Source organism: Cryptotermes secundus, unplaced genomic scaffold (genome assembly GCF_002891405.2).
Source record: "Cryptotermes secundus unplaced genomic scaffold, Csec_1.0 scaffold50, whole genome shotgun sequence".
NCBI classification, from domain to species: Eukaryota; Metazoa; Arthropoda; class Insecta; order Blattodea; family Kalotermitidae; genus Cryptotermes; species Cryptotermes secundus.
Window position 1 is genome coordinate 767,625 of NW_019721758.1, and position 26,295 is coordinate 793,919.

At 39.2% G+C, this 26,295-nt stretch overlaps 1 long non-coding RNA gene across 1 annotated transcript in view; it reads left to right on the top strand.

Moving 5' to 3' along the window:
• LOC111875593 overlaps positions 1-26,295 on the top strand; it is a 243,096-nt gene that overhangs the window by 207,472 nt on the left and 9,329 nt on the right. Inside the window, exon 3 of the long non-coding RNA XR_002844752.2 lies at positions 2,804-2,910. This is a non-coding gene — a long non-coding RNA (uncharacterized LOC111875593). The remainder of the gene's footprint in view (positions 1-2,803; positions 2,911-26,295) is intronic.

Consider the following 26,295-nt stretch of genomic DNA (forward strand, 5'->3'; position numbering starts at 1 on the left):
AACTTCATGCCTCACCGGTGGGACGCGTCCCACCAGTTGACAAACTCTTATCTACGAGCAGGTTACCTTGCGTGCCCTATATTTTCTCTGAACTTTACCACTGTTGAAGGGTAACTGTGCAGAAGTAATGCAGCACGACACAGCCAAAAGGTCAGATGTGTGGGCAGAGTCAGTGAATGTAATGTTACAGGATTACTGTCCACCAACATGCACTGAATTGTCTCACAAGTCCTAACACTTGTTGAACAAAGTGAGCTACAAATCTCACTGCTTTCATACGCACAAATACGGGCTTCAGTCTTGAATTCATAATGCCTACTTTCCTGCTGTAATAAATCTAATAATAAAATTTAATTTAGTTCATAGGTTAGTATGACAGTGTTACGAGTAAATGGTCATATATTCGAACCCAGCTAGAGTTAGTACATGCTTCGTACTTTCAATTCTATATGTATGACACGTAATAATAATGAAAACAATTTATTTTTAGAAAGAAATTATTACGGAAGTACAGTATTTGACTACGTTAAATTTGCTAATGTTAATCTCTAGTGCTCGTAACTTCTCCAAATTTTGTATCTGGCTTGGGGGTATTTTTATAACACATTTTAATACTAAATTTCATATCCATATCTCCAACAGTTCACTAATTATTGATGTCTCACTTAACACTAAGTGAATGTTTTCGCTCAGTCGCCATCTTGTTGTTTACATTCTAAGAGATCATATGTTCGTGTTGGTAGTTATAATGCTTTATACTTTTTGTTCATATTTTGTAATCCGAATTAAGTTTACAAAAAAATTTAACTGGTTAGGCCAATTTTATGGACGAGTAGGTCTAACAAATAACAAGGATGAAAACAAAATGTTAAGATTAACAGTGACTTTCCTGATGAGGCTCACTGTTACTGTAATATGAATGAAGAATGTATTCAACAAGTTAAGTAGCAAATTAAGGACGAAGCCAGGGCACAGCCTGAGAGGTTGCTAGACGGGACCGAACAAAGTTTCAGACACAATTGGTGAAGAGTTTTAGACTAGCAGAAATGAATCTGAATCGCCATTAAGCAATTGTTCTGAAGTTGTAACTACAGTGTCTAACACAAGTGCCATGCGTGCAAACTAAATACTTCATAACCAGGGCCCGGATTTTGATGACCTGAAAATATTTAAAAAATTACCGAAAATCCAGAAAAATGACCTAAAGGAGAAAGAAAAAGAATATTTCGCTTCCATATTATTCATATTTCAGGAAACATGAAGAAAAATTCCCTAAAATGACCAAAAATGACAAGAAATACCCTTAAAAGTCCAAAAATTTAACAAAAAATTACCCAAAAATGAAAAAATGACCTTAAACATAAAAATGTCAAAAAATGACAAAAAATTACTTATAAAATTTACATTTCTGTAACCAGCAGCTCATATCCGAGATTTATATATTTAAGAGCATCGCATAGGATACAAGGAAAAAAAAGATGACGTGTCATCAAAATCCAGGTCCTGGTCATAAGCATTGTTCATTGCACGGCTGTGGGTACTAGTAAGAGAGGGAAGATATGTGTGTTCATATATCCTGGGGTCATGGATGCCTGTCGGAGAATCTCTGTATCGTGTTGTGAACACAGAGTCCTTACGATGGACGGGGACTTAATCGAATTAATCCTAATGCCAACAAAAGTTTGGTAGTCAATACTAGAATGTCACTGCATGACCAAATCCCTACTTACTTATTACTTAAAATCACTGTGTCTTGTTAGTACACCGTATATAAAGTATGCAACTGAAACTGGATCGGTAGATAACCTGAGATTCAGCATTTTCCAACTTGAAGTTCCAGCCTGTAACAACTTGCATTAATATTGTAATGTAGAGCCGTTGCTAAGTAATGACTCTGTAAACAACGCCCGTTCCTAGGCAACTGATTTTTAACACGCATCAATACACTAACTTGGACAAGTATTCTCAACGCGGTACGTGCGACCGCTACAACGCGACAATAGAATTGTTGGGAGCGGTTTTTTTTTTCTATGCGGTGCGTGCCGAGATGTTATAATTAAGACAAGTCTAGAGTTTAGTCAGTTGGGAGGCAGTCGCTGGCCAGTAAGGGTATGAGCACGGAAGCTGAGAAAGCTACGGTGTTGAAAGCCGTTACCAGGCAACGACTGATAAAGACACAATGAACTGAAAAGACTTAATGTGTATTGTATTGAATTGTAGAGTGAGTTTGGATTAGCGATAGCGCTATAGTTACTTGTAGTTACGTTCTGAAAGACTTCAATAGATCCAATTACCAATCCAAACCCCGGCTATAGTCGCTCTAACACGAGAAATTATGTTTTAAATACATGTTGGAAATTTCAATCAGAAGAACAAACCGACGTGTAGTGTATGGGTGTGTTACATGCAGTTTCAGATATGTGTCTGTCATGAACTATTGTAAATTTATCGAGTTAATGTTAAAAGAAGGATAAACATATCAGCATGTCAAGGCCGAAAGATATACGAAGAAGCCCTCCTGCATTCTGTCGCGCGCAGGGGGAAGCAAAAATTGCAAGCTTCTCACATTCACACTCAATAATGGAGACAGTTCTTACCTTCACATGACCGTTGATATAGGAGCTAGCACGGCCATGACATAAGTGCTTACTTCAAATTCATTGTTGTCGAAGCAATTGAAGCTGTGGGCGAGAATGTGGTGTGTTAATTGGTTGTCCCCTGTTACAAGGTTCTATTCAAAAAAATATTTTGTTTTCCGTAGGCATCACATACTTCATAATAACCGTCCTGTTCTGACTTCCAGTTGGGGGCAGTGCATTTGCTGGAGGGACTGAGGACCTCCACATGAACCTCTGCATCCAGGATAACAAGGACCGGAGGACATTCGGATCAAACTCCTCCTGAAGACAGGTAGATTGTTTACCACTATACTGGTTTCTTTGTTTTAGCGTAATCTTCTTTGAAATATTATGTTTTTGGACATTATCCACCGTCTTGTCTTCCTCTAAAATCTGCCATGTTTGTTTTTCAAAACACAACGTTTCGGAAAATGTATTGTCTTCATCCTCAGGTGAAACCTACTTAGTTGAGCACAATAGATAGAACTAGTCCCTACCTCCGGAGATAAGGCCTAACTGACTAGGTTTTACCTGAAGACGGAGACAGAATCCAGTCTCCGAAACGCTGTGTTTTGAAAAATAAACAAGACGGTTTTTACATAAAGACACGACGATGGATGATGTCCAGAAACATAATATTTGTACTAATGTACCGCCGTCATAAACTTTTAGATCTTATTCGCTTTGAAATATTGATGCCTTTCACATAAGTTTCTTAGGATATCTAGCCCTAGTGGATATTCGATCTAAGTCCCTCCGAATAAATGGACAGTACTACTCAGATCATTTTTTCGTTTGCTTTTCTTGGAGTGACTAAAGAAAGTCACAAACTTTCATTCAGGTTAACCTTACAACTCGACCGAGATTCGAACTGGGTATCTCCCGAATATAATATCACTTTTTAGGCGGTTAACTAACCCCTTAATATATGACAATAAGTTAAGAGTGTTACCACTATATCCACTGCTCAGTCCTTCAAGTCACACATAAAGTAGGTTGGTAGCACTGATTGAGGTATCAAGGGGTCTCGGTGTACGAGTATTCTCTGGAGGCTGTCATACGAGAATTTGTTGTTTAGGCAGTTACTTTCTATCGAATGTCGACTGTTACTCAATATCAAATCCAAACACGTATACCCCTGCATATTGTTGCTTTTCTATTGTTGAGTTTCTGTCAATACCGTCTCAGAGGCTACTTCAATCTCTGTCTTCAGGCAAGGGAATTATCGAGGACAGGAAAGTACTTAACTCATTCAGTTGGGCCCGTGAAGCAGGGGCTAACAAAACAATGTGCAATGTCCAGGAAACCACCTTACATCACGTTAAAATGTTGTCTCAGATTTATGGCATTAAGGCACATTTAAATCACCAGCCTTTTGCTTGAAGTGCTTCCCAATACAATCATGGAGCCTAATTATAGAAACGAATATAACAATATGTGCCACCTCATAACACACGAACCTGTGGTCTCGTCAGTAGGCCTGCATGCGATTACGTAAGTGTATCTTGCCAGTATGGGACAGCACGAGCATGTTAATATTTCTAAGAATCTTGAAATTGCCTCCAGATACACTGCACCTTAAACGACATGAGGTGAGAGTCGACCTGACATCTACTTTACCCTTCAGAGGTCTCCAAACACAATTACCGAACGTAACTGTGGTAGCGAATAAAGAGCTTGCCGTATTTTGTCAATCGAGCACACGACCTCGAGGGTGTTTACGGTTTCTTAACGTTAGACGCTGCTGAGCTTATATATATGTAACGTCAGAGCGTATATAAATCTATTAACGTCATTCTGTTCACTAAAGCGGATAGATGTTCATGTATTTCAGTAAATTGCCATAAAGAATACCAAACGAAAATACACAAATCACACATCTGCAAGCTTACTCTAGTTTTTCTTTTGGAAAGAAACTTTCATTTCATTATATCGGCTTTCTTCAAACTCCTGTGTTGTGAGTTTTGGTGTTACATATCCGAAATCTCACACAGAAATGTGTTTTAATTCTATTATAATAATAAAATATCACTTTTTTTAGTTAGCTCTCTCGTAATTCCTTGATGATGTAACCAGAAGATCTCCGAAACGTTGAAAGTGTACTCCAGATTGATACTCGCCGGAGAAGATTTTACACCTCTCACTCACCGTGAAAATTTCAAAGGCTTTTATTTGAAATATGATGAATATTTACCATTCTTTACCGTTAACCTTGGAAATGAACCCACTGAACAATATATCAGTGTGAAAACAGCTGGCCAGCTAGAGAGGACATATCCAACTCCTTAAACGTCGTGTCCACAAAGTAACTTACAGTCAGATACTGGACAATGTTCAAGATCATGTACAGACAACAAAGATATAAATATAATACAGCAAGCAAGACAAGGATTGGGTACACAATGGAGATATATTTTGTAACATGTAAAGGTCACAGTTATTAAAATCGTCAAATGTCAAGCGATGAGACGTGACATAAATTCATTTTACTGGACTACATGTTGTGGGTGTGTGTACTGTTAAATTTATATGCATATACAATCGTTCGTTATGTTGTGATGAAGGATTTAATGCATGTATTACGAGTATGTGGCTGTTTAGCTCGGGGTTTTCTCTTCTAATTGAATGCACTGAACGCTCTGGGTTTTGCAATTCTGGTGATACTTTCCTCTTAGGCCTTGGATATATCTGCCATTCGTGATCTATGTGATGTACGTAGTTGCTAACGAGATTTTTTATGAAGTTGATGTGTAGATTAGTTTGCATAATATATGTTATGAATGTTGTCTCTTCGGAGATTTGAGCAATTGCATTGCTATTACATACCCCGTACATGCCTTTCATTCCTCTTTGCCACATAACCCTGATCTAATCTAGGGAAACAGTTTGATAGGAAACCTACTATATGTGTGAACACCAGAAAATATATATGTTATAATAATGAAGCTGGCTCTACGTCCAAAACACTTAGTTATAGTATATTGCCACATGATAGAGTGACTATAGACGGGTTTTGGATTGATGACGGAATTTATTGCACACTTTGATACAGCGAGCGACTACAGTTCACTATTACACACTCCAGTGTCCACAGTCACGTCTTCACTGCCGTTGCTTGGTAGCGATTTCCAACGGTGGACGTTTCCCTTCCTCTGTGTTTCCGAATTGTCCCCGGCCTCAGCTACCAGCTTCTAACAACAGCTCACAACTGCTGAACCAGCGATTCTAAGCAACTCCAGTCAAAGTCGAAGTCAATATGACCGACGGCTAGTCGGCCAGTCGAGCCCACATCTGGGACAAAGAACAGACATTTGCGGGTTTGTTGATGTGGGTCGCCCTATTGGACGAGAGGACGGTTCTGCCGTTTACAACTGCTGTGTGTCTTCGCCCGCCAGTCATACTAGGGTCCGAGTCCCGAGGGTCTCATGACTATATTTTACTGTCTCAGATTCGAGACTCCAAAAACCTTAACGGCCAAGTTCTCTTATGTACCGTATTTACGCATGTATAGGCCGCGTGCGTGTATAGGCCGCAGCACAATTTTCAGACAGAAATTATAGAAAAAATAATTTTCTTGGAATATTNTACTGTCTCAGATTCGAGACTCCAAAAACCTTAACGGCCAAGTTCTCTTATGGTATATCTCCCAGGAACAGGGTGGTACAATTATACCTCCAGTCACTGTGTTCCCTTTTCGTCGCCTCCTACGACTCGCAGGGCTATGGTGGAGGAACTCGAACCCTCCTCCACGAGGATGTATAAGAAATTGCTAACTTGTCCTCGTTATAACACCTCGGATTTAAACCGCTAGGAAAACGTCTCTTCCATTTTTGATATGTCATATTACAGCGAAACTTGTACTCACAATTTCTGTTCTTTTTTACTTTTTTTCTAACGTCCAGTGTTCTAGAAAAGAGAAAACACGATGTTTCGGAAACTGGATCTGTCTCCGTCCTCATGAGAGGGAAGGGGTTAAGACACATACTCAGTTGGGTCCCTTAGAAAGAGCTAGCTTCAACCACTGGTCAACCCCTTGTCAGTCAAAGTCAGTTACTATACAACTGCTAGTGTACCGCCAATCATCTCGTCTTGGCGACAAGTCCCTTAAGACCCATGACCATAATTTTTATCTTTCAACTCAACACTTGCGGTTATAGTCCGTATGTGACATCCTCTCTGTTGAGAATTTTAGACTCTATGACCTTCATAGTGGTCTTTATTTAGTTTCTCCGTACAAATTCTGGCATACAAACTTAAAATCGGTCACACTCGCTTCCTTTCTCACCACAACTGATACGCCATTAATTATCACGCTGTCTTCGGCTGCCATGTAACTATAGCAGTGGGAAAGAGTCATTAAATAAACGGTGAAAAATCTATCTTCACTGTACAGGTTTTGAGTGTGGCTGCAGGTTCTATTTCATCTAAGATTGCAAGAAATTATTTTTTTCTGAAAATTATTAACGAAAAATATTAGGGATTACTCTTCGATCCTGTTTTGATAAGACACAAACGTAAGTACTTACAAGTCTTACAAGGCTTACAAGTCTAGTTCACTTCCGAACCCTCTGATAAAAATATTTGTGTTGCCTCAGTGCACCATTGCAATGCCGGACACAAAGTTGGGGACTATGGAGTGTAATCTCTTCCCTGCTTCAACTTCTTTGAGATCATGTGGGGGTTATTCCTACTTCCCTATTGATTTTGGCGGGGGCGCTAACTGAACTAGAAGTACACAAGTTGGCTTTGTACCAACACACCGCTGTAGAACGATGTTGTACGTAGCTTTTTACGAACACTGAATATGAGAATCTGATGTAAATTATTTTCCCCTACTTTTTATACTTAATATAAAATAAATTTGTTCTTAAGAGTGTAGTTTAGTCGTAATATAATACATTAAAGTCACAGGTTTTGGGCTGAATAACAATCCCGAGCTGTTTGAACCCTCACGCATTTGTTTTAAAGCGATCATTACACGAAGAGCGTAAGATTAATGCAAAATCTGAGAATGTATCTGTCTATCCGCTTTATTTTCGTCTACGAAAATATGGATCAGATTCGAAATAAATTTGATATTAGATTATGCACTAGAACTGCTGAGCTGATGCAGTCCTGCTTGTCATCTGTCAAATCCAGTTTTACTTGAAGTTCAAAGAGGACAATGATACAGTAATTCATCGTTAATCCGAAGTAATTGGGGGGATAGGCCATTAGGATTAAATGATAATATTGACTATTGAAGCAAAACGCAGCTCTAAAAAAAACTTAAAACACAAATAAATTGAAACTTTAATGACATAAATAGTAATGGTCAAATTAAATAAAAAATGTCAATATTAGGACATTAATTTAAGAACTACAGAAAGAAAATATCTTTATTCATCGACAGAAGATCTAGAAGTTTATTTGTTTTTAAAGCAATAATGCAGGTATGAAGAAACTGTCAAGTTTTTTTTTTCTGAACAGACAAGTGATTCGTCTGCCGTCCTACTTGCCATGTGTCAGCTCTACAGAATTTTTCACATTCCAATCTGAATTATCCGACATCGAGATTAAATCTAAACGAATTATCGAGGGTTTATTCTGTTTTTATCAGGAAGGATTTCTCTTACAGGAATTGATAATAACACATAATCTTCTTACAGTCTAGAAATTTTATTAAAATATTTTTATGATGTATATATATGTACATTCAATGCAGTGTGATGTCCTGTCTGTACTATTTGAATCTTCTCTGCGTTGTTGGGGTTGCGTCTTCAACGAATAAACGCAATAGACAGTAAAGTATATAGAACAGAAAAAACGCAATTGAAAAATATATTCTCCAATGGAATACACATTTCCATTATTTTGTTTTATTTTTGAATGAAAACAGACCACGAAATTTTAATAACATACCTGCAGGTCTGTAGTAAAAATTTTCATAATTTATATCAGTATAAATGTAGTTGGAAATGAAATAAGGATAGCTTACGCGAGTCGTGAAGTTACAGATATGATTTAGGTATCCAATGGCATTCGTGTAACAAGAAACTCTTAAATTCTAAAAATGTTGAATTATTATGTTCCAGTGACAAAAGACGACTCGTAAAAGCAAATTTCTAGGCCTTTTTCATTTCTGTTACGGCCATATTGCCACGCCTTCAACATTTCCAGATATAACGACGGAAATATACTGTGCAGATAAAAGGGTTTGCATTTATATCAGAAACAAGAACACTAAATTCCTTCTACAAGTAAATAAATATAATCAAGGATTAAAGGGTTTAGGTTTCAAAGAGAGTATTAGGAACGCATTTTGCTATCTTACCTAATATCTAGGAAATATAGCAGGAATCGTCAAATAAAAACAGAAAGAAATTTAAAGGGGGAACGGAAGGAATTTTGGTATAATTATTTTACAGATAAATGTGGCGAGAGCTGTAGCAAGTGTCACGTAACTTCGAACAAGGCCAAGAATAACCTTGAATGCGTAGAAGAAAAATTTCAGACAAGGGGGTGGGTTCGAGGGTGTGAGAAGTGACAGGCGACCAGTTGTGCAAACATCATTCCATGAATAAATGATACAAACTCCGTCCTAAGTGCAAACAATATATATTTATATATATGTCTTTGATCTTGTTCTTTCTACACTACATGTTTCGGCCTCTATCGGCCATCATCAGGTGTATACTCTTAACGTCNATATAAAGAACATATACAAGACTACGGTCGGTACCTGATTGTGCAGTTAGTCATTAAACAATTTGAGTGATCAGTACAATTGTAATTATCTCCCCACCTCATTACCATTGCTGGCTGTGAATACCTATACATAATTACACAAAATGAACATAATTGTTGCTTTGTATGTATTTATACTTTGCATACTGTTATATGCTTATTTTTATGTTGTATCTGTTGGTTTTGGCATCCTACATCCAGACAGAGAGATGAAGAGACAGAATCAACTTTAACTCTTCCCGATGGCATGATGTGTTTCTTACACTGATCTTGTCCTTCACGAATCAAACTCAGTCCACAATACCCAATAATTTTGAAGAAAAGAATTCATGAAATACATATGAATTTTTAATAAATGACGAAATTTCCAGTTACGCATCATCATTAAGTACTTTGTTATACAGTTCTCTTTTAGAGGAAAATGTACAGAAATATTATTTTAGTGTTCACCTTTTTTTGTTGCTCCGTTTATTTCTCAACGCTTTCACAACAACACAGATTTGTTTGAAGAAAGCAGTCTTCTTGGATGTGGCACCGTGTATATGTGGTGTTAACCGACATTTCGGAGGAATGTATCGCCTCCATCTTCAGAGTAGAAGGAAAAATATAAGAAATCCACCAGCCTGGTGTCTGCTTGTACCGGTTCTCACGGTCTCTTGCCTGTGGATTTCTTATATTTTTCCTTCTAACCTGAAGACGGAGGCTATACGTTCCTCCGAAACGTCGGTTAACACCACATCTACACGGTGCCACATCCCAGAAGACTGCTTTCTTCATAGTCACCGCCGTGAAAACCTCAAATCTTACACAGATTTGTTTGTTTCTGAATAACAAAGTAATTTTGGAAGGACATGGAATGTTGCTTACGATGCTACCAGAGCATCTTGCTGAAGCATCAAGTAGAACCTTCAGTCATCGGTGTCCTGACTGCTATTCGAACCACGGATCTCTCAAATAGCGATTTTTTTTTCTCTTCATCCCGGTTCTCTGTGTTCGGATTCTTAGACGTTAATGATTGCACAGTCATCAGTTTACATATCGATTTTCCACTTCCTAATCATAGCATATCACTTTCCACGTGATGATTATAATTACTTTATAACGAGAATTTGCTTTCATCTGCCATTACACGAGTTATTTTGTTACAGCTCCTGTTAGTGCTAACCATAATATTAATCCAAGTTATGTGAAACACCGGCTTCTAGAAATGCAAATAGGAGAATTAGGCAGACAAATTGGCTGACTGATGATGCATATAGTGCTACTACATTAGCAGCTGGGTCTACCTGCCGATAATGACATTGATTATATCAGGAGTGAGCGCAATGTAGCCCCCAAGTCGGAATTGCCTATAAAATAAATATAACCCACCAAAGCACATGTATGAGTAGTATTTTAATATTATGCGGCCCTTTTATGAGCATTTGTAATTTACACTTACTCTGCTTCCAGATGCACATGAGTGAGTCGAGTGAGTGTGTTTCACTCTTAATTCAATTAGTGGGTGTATTAATATTTCGGAAAACCAATCAAGGATCATCATATCGAGGCAAAGTTAATTAATTTTATTAATTATGATAATTTCGACCGCTTCTGTGGTCTAGCGGTCAGAGCTCCTGGCTACAGATCTAGACGGCCGGGTTCGATTCCCGGCGCTACCAGATTTTCTGAGAAGTAGTGGGTCTGGAACAGGATCCACTCAGCCTCGTGAGGATAATTGAGGACACATTTCAAGGAAATAGAGGCTCCGGTCTAGAAAACCTATATTAACGGCCGTGGGGATTCGTTGCGCTGACGAAGCGACACCCTCTATCCGCTAAATTTGGCACTAAATTCGCCGATAAGCGGCGGTCGTTCTGTCGGTATAGTTCGCTTCCGGACTAAATCCACGGATTTAATTATGACAATTTCATATGGAATTCGAATAATTTATTATTATTTAATAAATTTTAAACTACTAATATACAAGAAGTTCCGGGAAGAACTGATCGGTCGGTTGATTTGTCGACTACATTTACGCGACCCCTCAACAGCACAGTCATCCTTGGTTCCGAATCCCGCGGGACTCATGACCATATTTACTGTCTCACGGCTCTGGTAGTCATGCAAACAGACCTCAGAACTAATCGCCATATTTTCTCTCACAACATATTGAGTATTTCATACGACACGGGCCGCATAGAAAGCATCATCGCGTTCAACAATTATTCTGTTGCATGTATATTCGTTGCAGCGGCAACGTGTTTATGCATCCGTTTCCTAGCAAGGGCGTTAGGCGGACACGGAAACATACGGACAGTAAAGTGCCTTCTTTATTTTTCCAAAATAAGTAAAGTAAGCTAAAAATTATTGCAGATACGAAATTTCACCTGCATAACTACCCTGGGATATTAACTGAACTAGGTAAACTGAGGCCGCCAGAAGAATTTCCATGCATCTACCCCTTGCACATCTCAGTCACGCTGCTAAACATCTTCGGCAGTGTCACTCCCCTACATTCCCCTCCAGTCGTGCAGCCGTTCTGTTCGCATATATCGGCGCAGGTAAACAGAGGTAAAAGTGTCCCTGTGCTTAATTAATTAAGCACAACGCCATATGGATGTGTGGAGATTAACTCCACTAGTCCTGACCTAAGCATTATAAGGAGAGGAGTGGTCAGCATGACGCTCCGGCCACTTTACTGCCAGGGAAATAACCCGCGGTACACACTAGATATGAGTCTTGATAGGTCTCAGGACCTGTCTAGATGCTGTTGTATATAGGAAATCTCTTTCCCCTGCCGGTAAACGAACCCCGGTCTTCCAGTTCGTAGCCCATCGCTAAACCGACCGAGATATCCGGGCTCACTCGCACGTATTTATATTAGTAATAATGGTAACATTCGCTAAAGACTAGCGCTTTGGGCTGGTTATTGCAGGCCGGAATTATCTGAGGAGAATGAAATAGCACATACGAGTATAAATGGAGAAATATGTGTCTGATAATTTTCCTATTCAGAATGGCCTAAAACAAGGAGATGCTTTATCGCCACTGCTTTTCAACTTTACTTTAGAATATGCCATTATGAATGTCCAGGAAATCCAGGTGGGACTGTAATTAAATGAGACACATCAGCTGTTGGTCTATGCTGATGGTGTTAATCTACTGAGTGATAATATGGATACCATAAAGAAAAACAAACACAGGCTTTAACTGATGCTAGTGAGGAGGATAGTCCAGAAACAAACACAAGAGAACTAAGTACATGTTCCTGTCTCCTCACCATACTGAAGGACAGAACCATGACATAAAAATAAGTAACAGAAGTTTTGAAAATGTGGCAGTTGACATATTTGGCAACACCTACAACAAATCAAAATCTGATTCAGGAGGAAATTAAGAGGAGATGGAATTCAGGTAATGCTTGCTACCATTCAGTTCAGAAATGTTGTCTTCTCGTCTGCTGCCTAAAAACATAAAAATTAGAATATAAAAAAAAACTAATCTTACCTATGTTTCTGTATGGTTGTAGAACTTGGACTCTGACATTAAGAGAGGAATATATACTGAGGGAATTTGAGAACAGGGTGTTGAGAAGAGTATTTGAACTGAAGAGAGACGAAGTGACAGGAGGTTGGAGAAAACTGCATAATGAGGAGCTTCATAACTTGTACTCTTCTCCAAGTATAATTAGAATGGTCAAGTAAAAAAAATTAGGTGAACAGAGCATGTAGCACGAATTTGGGAAAGAGGAATGCATATAGGACATTAGTGGAAAATTCATAAGGAAAGAAACCATTGAGAATTCCAAGACGTAGGTGGGTGGACCATAGTAAACTAGATCTTAGAGAGATAGGATGGGACTGTATGGATTGGATTGATCTGGTTCAGGATAGGGATCAGCGGAGAGCCTTGTGAACAAGGTAATGAACCTTTAAGTTGGAAAATTCTTGAGTAGCTGCACAATTGGCGGCTTCTCAAGAAGGGCTCAGCTCCATGAGTGAGTGAGTGAGTGAGACTTGCTGTCTTTATACGTACATGTATGTATGTATGAATACCTGAACCAATATTCATGAAACTTGGTATGTAGGCCCATGTCACGGCATTTTAGCCCATCTCAGAGGAGCGTTTTATTAATATCTACCCTCAATAATACCAATATTACAGCCTCTCAGATTGCCGAGGAAAAACCTCAGTATTGCTTTAACCTCTGTATCAACCTTTACGAAACTTGGTACACATATCGTTCCATATGAAGCCATATGCAGTTCATAAAACGCTCTCATCAGCATTAGCAAGAGTAGAGGCTCTCGTAAACCACACTTCATCAGAAAAGAATATCAGTTGCGGATCAATCTCAACATTGACGACGTTCATTCATACATTTCCTTTATTTTACATATATCCATACAGGTAAAAAACCTAGGACGTGGAAATAGTCCCTTTGGTAATAGATGTGTGACCACACATGCTCTCATACTGCTGAGGTAATACCTTTAATATTGTTTGAATACTTGAACCAATCGTAATGAAACGTGGTATGCATATCATTCCACTTGAAGCAATCTCAACGGAAAACCCCACAACTCCTCACCCCTCCGGTAATACCAACATTGGAATCTCTCAAATTATTGCTGTAATAACCTTAATATTACTTGAAGTCCTGAAACAGTTGTCATGAAATATGCTATTTAGCAGTTAATCAAGCAGCCTGAGACCATCTTGAAGGTGTATATCATAAATATCCCCCATCAGGAATTCCAATTCAGCACCCTCATAGTTTTTATTCTTTTATTAACTTCATTATCCATAGGCTTACGTAAGAAAGTTTTCGTTGTACTTGTACCAAACACTCCGAAGTATAGAGAAAGGAAAGTAGGAGATTGGTTCTTTCAAGAACTTTTGTTATGGTCATTCATTCATCAGTAATCTGTCATACGACAGGTCCTCAGTCTCTTCCAAAACAGTTCCTCCACTTAATGCGATCTCAAACTTTCTCCTTCAAATAAAAATATCCTCTTCTGTCCCCAAGGTCATCCAGTATCTTCTTACGTATTTTTCCTCATCTTCTGGTCGAATACATGGTATCTCTTTCTCTGGAAAGAGACTATCCAGGAAAAGTGATAATTTGGTAGTTTTTCCATTTGCTTTCCACATCGCAGTACAACAGCCGTTCAAACCACTCTGGTCACGCCTGTTGCTATACGAACTTGAATCATCTCGAGTATCATTTGCTCTGTGCTTCAAGTCGCTGCTGATGACGCTGCTTCCGGCATCAGTTTTTGGTTTTTGCTGTCTCTCTTCGTCTGATGCCTACCCTTTGACCTGTCCAGCAAGGGAGGCCCTGCCAGTAGCTACGCTACCGCTGGTATAGCTCTCAGGGTCCTTGGCACACTCAAACCCTCTCACCACGATAAGGTGGAGACACCAGCGAGGGGGTTGTTATGGTTATATCATAATTTAAAGTTTTATGAAATACTTCAAATTTAATATTATTGCTGAAGTCTGTAATGTAAAATTCTCGTGTTTATTAAGCTGTAACAAAACGAGAAATTTTGCCATTAGTTTGCGTCTCTTTTTGAAACGTCTGAATTATTTTAGTTTCAACTCAATTTTCATATGCAAGCAACATCTCTTCCTCTTTTACTGTTTATCCGAAATCCAACTGAAATAGTCTTTAAAGTCTCTATTCAAAAGGCAGATAGGATGTGAACTAAACTAGTAATTGTATATACTCCAGGTTTTAACACTGAACTACAGTATTCCAGATCTCTCAATATTGTACAGAGGCATTAATTACTTTTGGTGTAGTCTTATTCACCATAACAAAAAATTACAGAAAGGTTTTAGAACTTAAAACTTGCAAAATTTAGGTATGAAAACCTGAAGGGAAGACACCAGTTGGAATACATAGGCGTAGATGTGGATGATATTGAAATCAAATATTATATATAAAAGGGCGGGACTATGTAGGCGGATTAATCCGGCTTATGGTATGAATCAACGGTAAGCAGTAGGTAGGTTGGTACTGAAACTTCGAGTTCCTATGAAGATGAAGTATTTCTTGCGCAGTAGAGCGAGCATCTGAGTAGCTTCTATATATGAACTCTCCCGCAAGGCCCTTGTTAGATCGTAGTAACTTTTTCAGTTTTCCCATGTTCATAACTATTCCATCATTGCTCCATATTTGTCTGTCCCATCCCCTGAGAATTTCGATAGCCCTAGCCAAGCAGCACATTATCACATTTTCGATATTTAAGTTTGGAAACCAATTTCTGACGCGTCACGTGACCAATTACAGAATAAAGAGGTTAGTTTCATTTATTTAACCTTTTAAAGACTAAATTTATTATGAATTATGTATAAGAAATTGTTTTTACATCACAGGAGACACATTACATCTCTACTTGCAGGATTTACTAGTTAATGCTGTAGGGCTTCGAGTACTTCGGTTTCCCCTACCAATCTTCATTCCACCAATTACTCCACAATGACCCTCACCTATCATCTGGGGCTGGTACAATAGGCCAGAAGTGGCCGCAGTACAAGGGACTTAGTCCCACCTCATTAACAATTAAAAAATAATTAATGCTGTAGGGACACAGTCCATGTTTATCTTGAAAACCATACAGAACACACACACACACACACACACACACACACATATATATATATATATATATATATATTCTATGGGCACAAAGCGGGATTCTCTCAAATTAAAGCAAGCGATATGTATACTACCTAGAACCACGGGGATTTAAATAGTAAATTGAATCCTTTCGCACCATTAGCAGTCGTCTAAGTAACAGATAAAGTTAAATTTGTGCGTCAATGAAACTGGGAAATATATTTGACCCATATTTTTAGGATGAATCCATACAGCAAATTTTTAGTATAGCTATGCAACATGAAATCCAACAGAAACATGATGTTTAGTTTCAGAGAAGAACGTGCAGAGAGTTTGGCAGATTATGCGTTCGTTTAATGAATTTTGTACTAGGACCACTAAAAATAAAATATACAAAAATGTAATTCTGTCCATTGTTAAGTAATGTGCGTCCATCTCATTTCAAGGGAGAGTTTCGAAGTCCTCGCTGTTCTAGTACTTCAGATGTAATATCTTTGCTCTCTTGTTCCGTTTATTTTTCACGATCATTGTTGGCAGCACTGACACGGATGCACTAGCTGAAGTGCCGACTGGACACTGGGGGAATACCACGTATATACGGAATTATCTCAGATGGTTGGCTTGTTGATCCAGTTTTATGGGCATCTCTCCTCAAGGGACATGTTCTTTTCTTACTAGGGACAAAATGGGCCCAAGATACTGACGAAATGACCACATATTTGATGATTTCTATGAGGTTTCTTTATAGCAGGTATGTAATATCGTCGGTACATAACCCTAACAGAGTTCGCCGGGAATACAATTCCTCGAAATTGTCTTTTCTTTTCTTCTGTCATTTCTTTTCATAAAACAAAGAAGGCCTACATCTTATTACTATTGTCAAGTATTCCTGGTTATCGTGACAAATAATAATGGGTTCTGGATTAGATGAATAGATTTATTGGACAGTCACAATTAGTAACTACAAATAATCGTAACGCTCTAAAGATTACTGTACTATAACACATAAAGTAATGTCTTCAACTTCTGCTTACTAGTCGTTGCTTGGTAAGGAACCTTATGTGGTTAACACTTCACAGCTGAATACTCAACTACTGAACTGCCTTCTGAATTCTCTTACGAACTAATTTCTGACAGACTTGAATTCACAAATGAACTCCCTTTTATACACGTAACTTCCAGAGAACCAAATAGTGCTCACCGCCTCCAAGGGTTTTATTACTGCTCTCCATGAATGCGTTGTCTCTGAAACCGTGTGTTAGTTCCGAAGCAACGGTCTCGTTTCTAAGTGTTGGCATCTTCCAGTTTCCTTATCCATGGAAACTGTGTTCCGTAACCAGTTTCCAAAAATCAACCTCTCCGTGGCAACGTATTTCCCTATTCGTTTCCTAGAAACGGCTCGCATAACACACTATACATAATAGAGAATAAAGAAGTGGGAAGGCGGTATAGCCTGATGTCCGTACCACATTTAATAAAAGTCTACCACTTTGTTAACAAATTGTTGGAGTACGCGGACACCCAACCTCATAGATTTAATTGTAACATAGGAACAAACCTGTATACTCGTATTTCCCTGCGAAGAAACCCAGGCGGATAATAGCATTTTTTTTATTTATTTGTTTAATCAGCAATCAGAATATACATTCTATAAGCTAATGTTGTGGCTGTTTAGATGACTCGATGATGAGTCGTCCATGGGCGAATCCTCAGTAATTCAAATCAGGTCAATTGGCCAGTTTCGTTTGAGTCGTCTGTTGTCTTCTCTTGTCGATAGCATCTTTAGGAGTGGATTTTATGAGTTGTGATTTTGTTGCGACGTCTGTTGCTTTTTTGTTGGATTACGTCTTGTAAGGGAGATATACCGAGATCGGTGTGGAGAGTTGCGTTGGAGACATACCGTGGTGCGTCGACTATCATTCGTAGGATCTTAGATTGACTTCTTTGGATTATTGCTATATTAGATTTGCTGGCGCAGCCCCATAATTCCAGGCCGTACGTCCAAATAGGTATGATTATAGTCTTATAGATCAGAATTTTATGTGAATGAATTTGTTACTGGAAACCCAATCGGATGTATGAGTACAAACAGAAACATAGTACAACTGGAGTATGAGGAAGTTCTGTGTATAATTAAAACTTGTGACTAAACTTATGGTTTTATGGTTTATGTCACGATACTTTCAGAATCTAACATGTACAACCACGGGTGGCAGGATGATTAGTGAAAAATGAATGAGGAAGTATTTGAAAGGAAGCAGGCGTGGCCTAATCAAGATACTACCAAACATTTTCGTAAAGGAACTGAAGAAAACCAAGACTGTCTCAGGATAACCGGTGCCCCAGTCGATATTTGAAGGGGAACAGAAATCAAGAGCATTACTGCTACAGTAACCTACTTGGCAGCAGAACATACTGTAACGTATTTTCTCAAAATATTGTAAAGCAGCTGCTCGATAAGCGTACACAACAATAGGACGAATGTTATAGCTCGTTGCTAGGCAGAAGTCAGCGCACCAAACAAGCATTCCTGACCCTGCCGGATCCAATATTCTCAGTCCAACCAGTAGCTACCCTCTCTTCTGACCCAGCTACCCAGAACCTGTTTTGTTTCAAAAGTTTTGCAAAATATTAAATAGTATTTAGGTATTTTGTCGTCACTGAAAACTCTTTAATTCGACATAGAGTTGTGGGCTTTATAATAGACAAAATACCCTCCCTAAGCGAATTGTTTGGTTTCTGGAGAAGACTCATAAACCAAAATGTTCTAATGCGAATTATCTTCCCTACAGGCCCTTTCATATAATTGGTAATATGGTAAAGCAAGTGTCGCGTAACTTCGAACAAGGCCAAGAGTAACCTTNGATAACAACAAGATGGCCAAGAAATATAAACCGTCAATTTCATTGCTTGAAACGAAATCTGCGAGCAACGGAAGCTTGTAAGATTACGCAATAAATACTGAAGATCCTACTGTGCTACATAAATAAAAAATAAAGATTATTAGAAATGTTAAAACCAGAGAAAAATCTTATACAAGTTGCATACAAGAGCGGAGCATACGGCGAACTGATTTGTTTTCATTTCTCTTCTTACGTATTCGTTTCAGTTCGGAAGGATTTCGGATGAGTGTTGACAAGGCAGACCTAGTGTATGCACTCCATTATGAAATTTCGTACGAACGGAATTTCACCCTGCGAAATTTTCGCAAAGCCAGAACAGTCTGCATTTCCGAAATCCAGTGCTTTTACTAAAGGATATATCCACTATAAACTTATCTTATACTTTGTACCGAGCAGACTGGTATAGTGGTGATGCCCTAAACTTTAATTGGTTAGTAACCATGTTCTGTTTTAGGTCTGGTTATCAGCTATCTTGCTTAGTTTACCTTATTATCTATATGTTAAAATGGGAACAGTACCTTGAAATGAGGATTATTGTTTTCTGGGATTTGGTACCGTGAAGTTTAGTAGATATGTGCCAGTGTTACTTAGGAATCGTCTGCCTCCATATCCACAATAAAAGCGTAAGGGGTTTCTGATCCGAATGGTTTCGGATTTGCTGGCGCTGATTACGTTAGACTTTTCATATACGAATACTGGGAGAGATTTGTGGTCCTAATGGCGGCGAATATCCTGAAGCTTGAAGCAGGATGACCCTACGAAAGGTCAGTACATCTCAAAATATAATATGTAAAATCCCAGGAGGCCACCTCCATGAACACCTCAAATCTCCGTTCCTTGAAACAGCTATGATTACCTCCGAATTTCCCATCTAATCACCATTTCATAATCATTGCACCTGATTCAATGTTATGCAACAAACATCTGTATTTGAAACAGTCTCATTAAATAATTAGCAGTAAATAAATCTGATTATTAATGACGGCTATAACCTAGACAAACATTATAAATGCCGGTCACGGTAGCTGAGCAGTCTAAGGCATGTACCGTCTTCGCTCGCTTGGAAACCGTGATCGTGGGTTCGAATCCCGTTCAGGGCATGGATGTTTAGTTTGTGTGTGTGCGATTTTCTGTGTTTGTATACAGGTAGAAGCCTTGCGACGAGCTGATCAACCGCCCAAGGAGTCCTACCGAATGTGTAAGATCTAGAAAAACCAAAGTGAACGGAGAATTTCTTTGAGGTAGGCCTAGTCCCACTGGGGCTGTAGTGCCAAGGGGAGAAAAAATTATAAATAATTTGAATTTTAATGTTCTGGGCCTCATGTTATCGTTGTAATAGAGACAGCACAGTTAGATATTGAAAAGTAATCCAGACTTCTGAAACCACGGGTAAGAGAAACTACTCTGCAGAAACCAGGATCTCCCCCCCCAACAGATCTTCGTACACAATGGACTGGAAAATGTCTCACTTCTTCCAACATTTCCAGTCCTGGATAAATCAATGTCCACGTAATCCCATTTGCAGGAAATTGTTTGTTCACTAATGTGAGTGAGCCTATATCGACCTCACATCCCAGATAGATTGCCAGAGACTGCGAGGTTGAAACAGAGAGAAATATTTGCACAGGTAGCAACATTCGAGATTAGGGCTGGTCCTTTGTTTTAATCAGTAGCACTTTGTCATCTCCGTGGCAGGATGGCTGTGACTAATGAAAAATACTGAACTGTGAACATAATTGATCGTGGCCTATTTCAAGTAAACAATATCGCTGGGACGGTTTGAAGGATTGATCGAAACTACGAAACACTCACTTAGGTACAGCCGCCCTCCAAACCGAGACCCCTAGAACAGGATGAATGCAGTTCATTCATTCATTCCTTTCGATCTCGGTCAGGCAAGAACCCGCTTTGCAACCTCACCCTGTCTCAATATTGATCTTCCTGAGTGTCACCTTCCTTTACGACTATACATATATAACGCATACTCCAGCCCCTTAGCAGAAGACAGGATCTCGAGGAAAGTGAAGGGCCTGGTATTCTTCGGAACAGAACAGAAGAGAGGAGGCTATTATCAGCAGAGTAAGGTTAGAGAGCAGTACCGTATGGCTGCCGCACTACGACATGAAGTGCAAGCGTGTGTGAAATAGAAGCAGAGTTAGATCAACCAATCCTGAGCCACCAGGATGATACGCTGGTTAGCATACAAGGGCTCAGAAGATTCCAGCTTCGATCTTAAGGATTTCCACTGACCTTTGAATTCAAAACACATAGAACTACAAGCATAAAGGAAAAATAGACAAGCGAGTGTGTCAGCAGAGGTAACTCTCGAAATAGTATCATATATTTAAAGCACGCAGCAGGAAATGGACAGTACCCACCATGATATTTGTCGTAGTAAAGCGAATTACCGTTGTCGCAGATTTCTAGAGGAAGTTCTGCTGGCTGCATTTTGGTGCGAGATGTGGGGATCTCACAGTGAAGACTAAGAGCAGTTCTATTTTCCGTGACTTAATGTTATCGTTTCTGCTGCTTCGTGCTGTCTTCTTGCTTTCCTTAATCCTCGACATAAAAATATGGAGGCGATGCATTCCTCAATTACATCGTCTGATTTCCACAGGACTGCAGGGCGCTGTACCTCTTCACAACATTATGCCTATAATTTAATTATTTTGCTCCTGTGTATAGGTCCTCATTACTTGTCCTTTCTCCAGGAGCCCCTTATCGAATTCACACCCCATTTCAGACTAATGCGTTTTGTTTTTGTCTTTCTGCCTTACTGCCGCAATCCCGTGCGTAAGGTCACAGGGCATTTCCGAAACAATAGCAACGTAATCATATTTCAACTTGCGGGTTATGTTATATTCAACTAGAAAGTTCATGTTATAGTTTCCTTGCTTATGACACCGTTTAGTCTGTTAGGTGGTTATAAACGTTTCACACTCGGGGCAGAAATGGAGTAGACGTGGAAGATGTTAAACGGTAGTGAAAAAGGAAGGATTCTAAAATATACGATCGTGAAATATCTGAATGTGGTACCCGACTGGGGATAATCACAAAAGGGATTATCCAGGGCGTGACGCCGTGTATTCTGGTAGACATGTAGCGGCGTCAGTCTTCAGGGTAGACAAGTAAGTCGAACATGGGAAAGTGGTACACACATATTCATTCATTTCATCAGTAATCGGTCAGACGACAGGTCCACAGTCTCTTCCAAAACAGTTCCTCCACTTAATGCAATCTAGAGCTTTCTCCTTCAAATAAAAATATCTTGTTCTGTCCACAAGGTTATCCAGCATCTTCTTACGTCTTTTTCCTCATCTTCTGGTCGCATACATGGTATCTCTGTTTTTGGAAAGACACTATTCAGGAAAAGTGATAATGTGGTAGTTTTTCCATTTGCTTTCCACATCGCAGTACAACAACCGTTCAAACCACTCTGGTCACGCCTGTTGCTATACGAACTTGAACCATCTCGAGCATCATTTGCTCTGTGCTTCAAGTCGCTGCTGATGACGCTGCTTCCGGCATCAGTTTTTGGTTTTTGGAGTCTCTCTTCGTCTGATGCCTACCCTTGGACCTGTCAAGCAAGGGAGGCCCTGCCAGTAGTTACGCTACCGCTGGTGTAGCTCTCAGGGTCCTTGGCATACTCAAACCCTCTATATATATATAAAGGAAATGAGAACCGAGATGAAACCGGGGTTCCGAAGGAACCAATAGGTGTAGAGAGAAGAGAATAAAGAGCATTGGCCGGAACGACAGTTCTCCAAGGGAAGAGTGAATGTGAGAAACAGTAATTCTGACTGAACAGTAGAGGGTAGATGGAGAAATGGCAGAGTAAAGAAGTAGTGAGCCTTCTAAAGGTTGCTGTCTTCTAGTCCCTTTGTGCAATCAATTAAAGGAGCAGAGTAGAAAATATTCATTTAGTACTGGTACAGAAGATATATACAAAGTCATTAAGAATTCGTATTACGAGAAGAGATGAACCACTTACAAGCGCTGATTCAGGAAAAGTGAAGAAGGGGAAGAGGGACAAAGGAAAATAAGTAAAGGAAAGTAACATAAGCCAGGAGAGAGTAACTTTCATAGGCACTGATGGAGGGACTTCAGGTCTCACTGCGGAAGCAGTTGTGGCACTTATTACTGAGTATTTTCAAAGCACTACCTAGAAACATTGCCGCTTTACTGACCATTCACTTAACTACTCGGTATTCACTATCATTCCTCCACCTCTTCCATTGTTGTATGGCCTCTGTGTCTGAACAGCGTCATTAAGTATTTTATAAATGATCGATTTAAGTTTCACTGTAACTGCGTCCCCTTTCAGCAAATTGCAGGAAGAAAAGACTGCTTCGAGATGTGAAGGGAACAGGGAGTGCATTAAATCAGAAATCCTAAATATACAATTAATAAACAGTACACAATTAATATACAATTAACTGAGGAGCTATTTCTGGGAAATAGTGGCTCCGGTCTAGAAAAACGAAACTAACGGCCGTGGGGATTCGTTGCGCTGACAACGTGACACCCTCTATCCGCAAAACTTGACACTAACTTCAACGACAAGCGGCGGTCGCTCGGTCGGTATAGTTCGCTTGCGAACTAAAATCACAGAGTTTTTTCTTTGTGTAAATATACAGTAGAATATGGTCCAGCAGATTCGGGGTTGGCTGGGTATTGACAAGCACACGCCACAAAGAGGAGTAACATTTTATCCATTCTACCTATTACGGTGACAAATCATTAAAGAAAATATCTAATATTGCAACAGTTTTTGCCTATGAAGTGTTTAAGCTCTAGTCTTGTCTCTGCGCCTAACACTACACTACGAACATTTAAAGAGGTGTGAAGACACATTTCTAAATATCTTAAAATTTGGAACTACTAGGCTGGATGATCGACTTATGGGTCTTGTGGTTTTAACCAGCGAAAATTCCCCCGAAATTCACAGGACTCTAAGATCATTTGGTTATTCTTTAACATAAAGATAACATATTGACATCTTGTTATTTGAATTTATATTTTATTAAATAGAATGATTTGTTCTTAGATAGTTTACATACGATTAATCAACTGCGTGGGAGGAAATAGAGTTCGGGAGTGGGGGGGGTCGAAATATCTCGCAGTAGCGCGAAATTTCCGTAGAAGGCACACAGTTGTCTTTGTACAAGAAGATCCGCAGACTAAACCAAGTGCTCAAACGGCCAATTTCTCACATTGGTTCTCGAGTGTGTGTTGTCGCTGTATTCAAGAAGGGACTAGCTCTGTAAGTTGGGCCCAACTGAGCAGGTTTTACCAGAAGAAGCAGATAGACTCCAGGCGCCGAAACGTTGTGTTTTGAAAGATAAACGACGGTGTTTTTAGATCAAGACAGGATGATGGATAATATCCAGAAACACAGTGTTTCCATCAGGAAACTATTTTATATTTTACATCCGTCGAAATATTTGACGATAAAACCGCCATAGGAATGAAATTAAACGTTCTGTTTATCACAAATCCAAGAAAACAGGTTTGTTAACAAATATTAAGAATCTTCTTGCAATCAATTTTTTCTAGTATAGTAATTATATTCTTGAAAACAATGTTATAGAAAAGTAAAAGTCATGAAGCTAAGCTTAACCTTTCTCAACTTTAGCTGCACTGCCCATGAGATAATTATTTGGGTAATACATTAATCTGTGAATTATCGATAGCACTTTCATTAAGATTTAATACAAGTAAGAATTTTGAATATTCGAAGAATTTGATAGCGGATTCTAATCCCGCTCAGTGCATGGAATTCCTTGTTATTTCAGACGTTCTCAGGGAAGAAGCTAAACCTTTTATTGTTAAATTGTTGTCCCACGGCCTGGCTATCCACATGTGACAACTGAAGGCATGTAAATATTTTTTTAAATAAATTTCAAGTTAGAGAGTTGTACTAAAATTTGTCGACGCAATTCAACCTGGTTGAAACCGGATATTAATAACTAATATTTTACGTGACGATATACTTGAGTCTCTGCGCTTGGCTCGAGCATTACTGACTAAATATTTGCCGGAGGGAGAAACGCTTCGAAAAGAAGCAGTAGAGACGGAAGAAACGTTCAATATGCAACATAATTTCTCTGTTACACTTATAATGAACAGTCTATGTTCTCTGGCCCATAAATACAGAGCCGATGAAGTGATTTTATCTAACATTACATCGGAGATGATTGAAAAAATTTATTGGATCATGTCAAGTTTCATACACACGGAACAGAAATTATTTGTATGAACGACAAAATTCGGGTTCGTAAGAGAAGGCTTCGTGCTAGTCCATCCTTACCCTTGTCCCGTCGTCCGTTCCGCCTCTGTCGCACTCTTCATAAGAGAACACAGAATGTAAGCTTTCATGATTTGAAAACCTGGAAGAAATAACAGAGCAAAGGCGCCAGAATTTTTATGATATGGCTACGTTTCATAACTTGTTTATCTTATTTACATCATAAGATTTAAGGTTCTCATGGCGCCGATTATGAAGATTGCTGTCTTCTAGGATGCGATGAACTGCAGTTTGCTGGCTGATGTTTGTCTTGTTTTGTGAGAACTCTTGTAGGTACAGATCTATCAATCGGCTCATTCCCAGTCCAAGAAGTCCCACTAAGTATCTTATACAGTATTCAGAAGTTTGGAACCCTTTCCCAACCGCAATGCGACTAGTAGCCTATCTGTACCAGATGAAGAATATTTATCTGTAGATCGGTTGTTATTAAGGTGTGAAAATGATAGAAACTTCATTCAGTGCACTAGTGTTCAAGTCGACATTTATCTTCACTCCAGGTCGTAATGACTGCGGCTGGGAGAATGTCGTTAAAAATCATGTAGATCGGAAAGCTATTAAATTGCTGTCAATTTTCTCACTGACTCAGCTATGTTATATAGTTATAGAACAAAAAGATAAACTTGTCCCTATGCTTAACTAATTAAGCTCTACGTCATGAATTCATATAGGGGAGTGGATGTACAGACTCACGCTTACGTGACCTCGGCACTACTTGGAGGTGAGTGATCAGCTCACCCCCGAAGAAAGAACTTCCTTTGCCTATGAGATGGGTAGTTGAGTGGGCCCCAGAGCCGGTATGGACGACATGTAGAAATGTAAGAACTTTCCCCCATCGGGACTCGAACTCCGAACCCTTGGTCATCCAGCCCGTAGCCAGTCGCTATACAGATGGCATTATCCTGGCTCAACGTTGCATAAGTATATTAGAACAAATATAAATTATTAATTAATAATCTCGAAACAATATCCAAAGATTTGCTTGGTGCTACAAAGTTCTTAAAGGAGCCGGTAGAAGTGGAGCTGTATAGTGATGGACTACAATCTGGACGTTCGGGGTTTGATTCCCGCCAGGGAACGTCTAGACCGGCCGTGGTGCCCACCCAGTCTCCTATATAGTAGGTACAGGGTTCT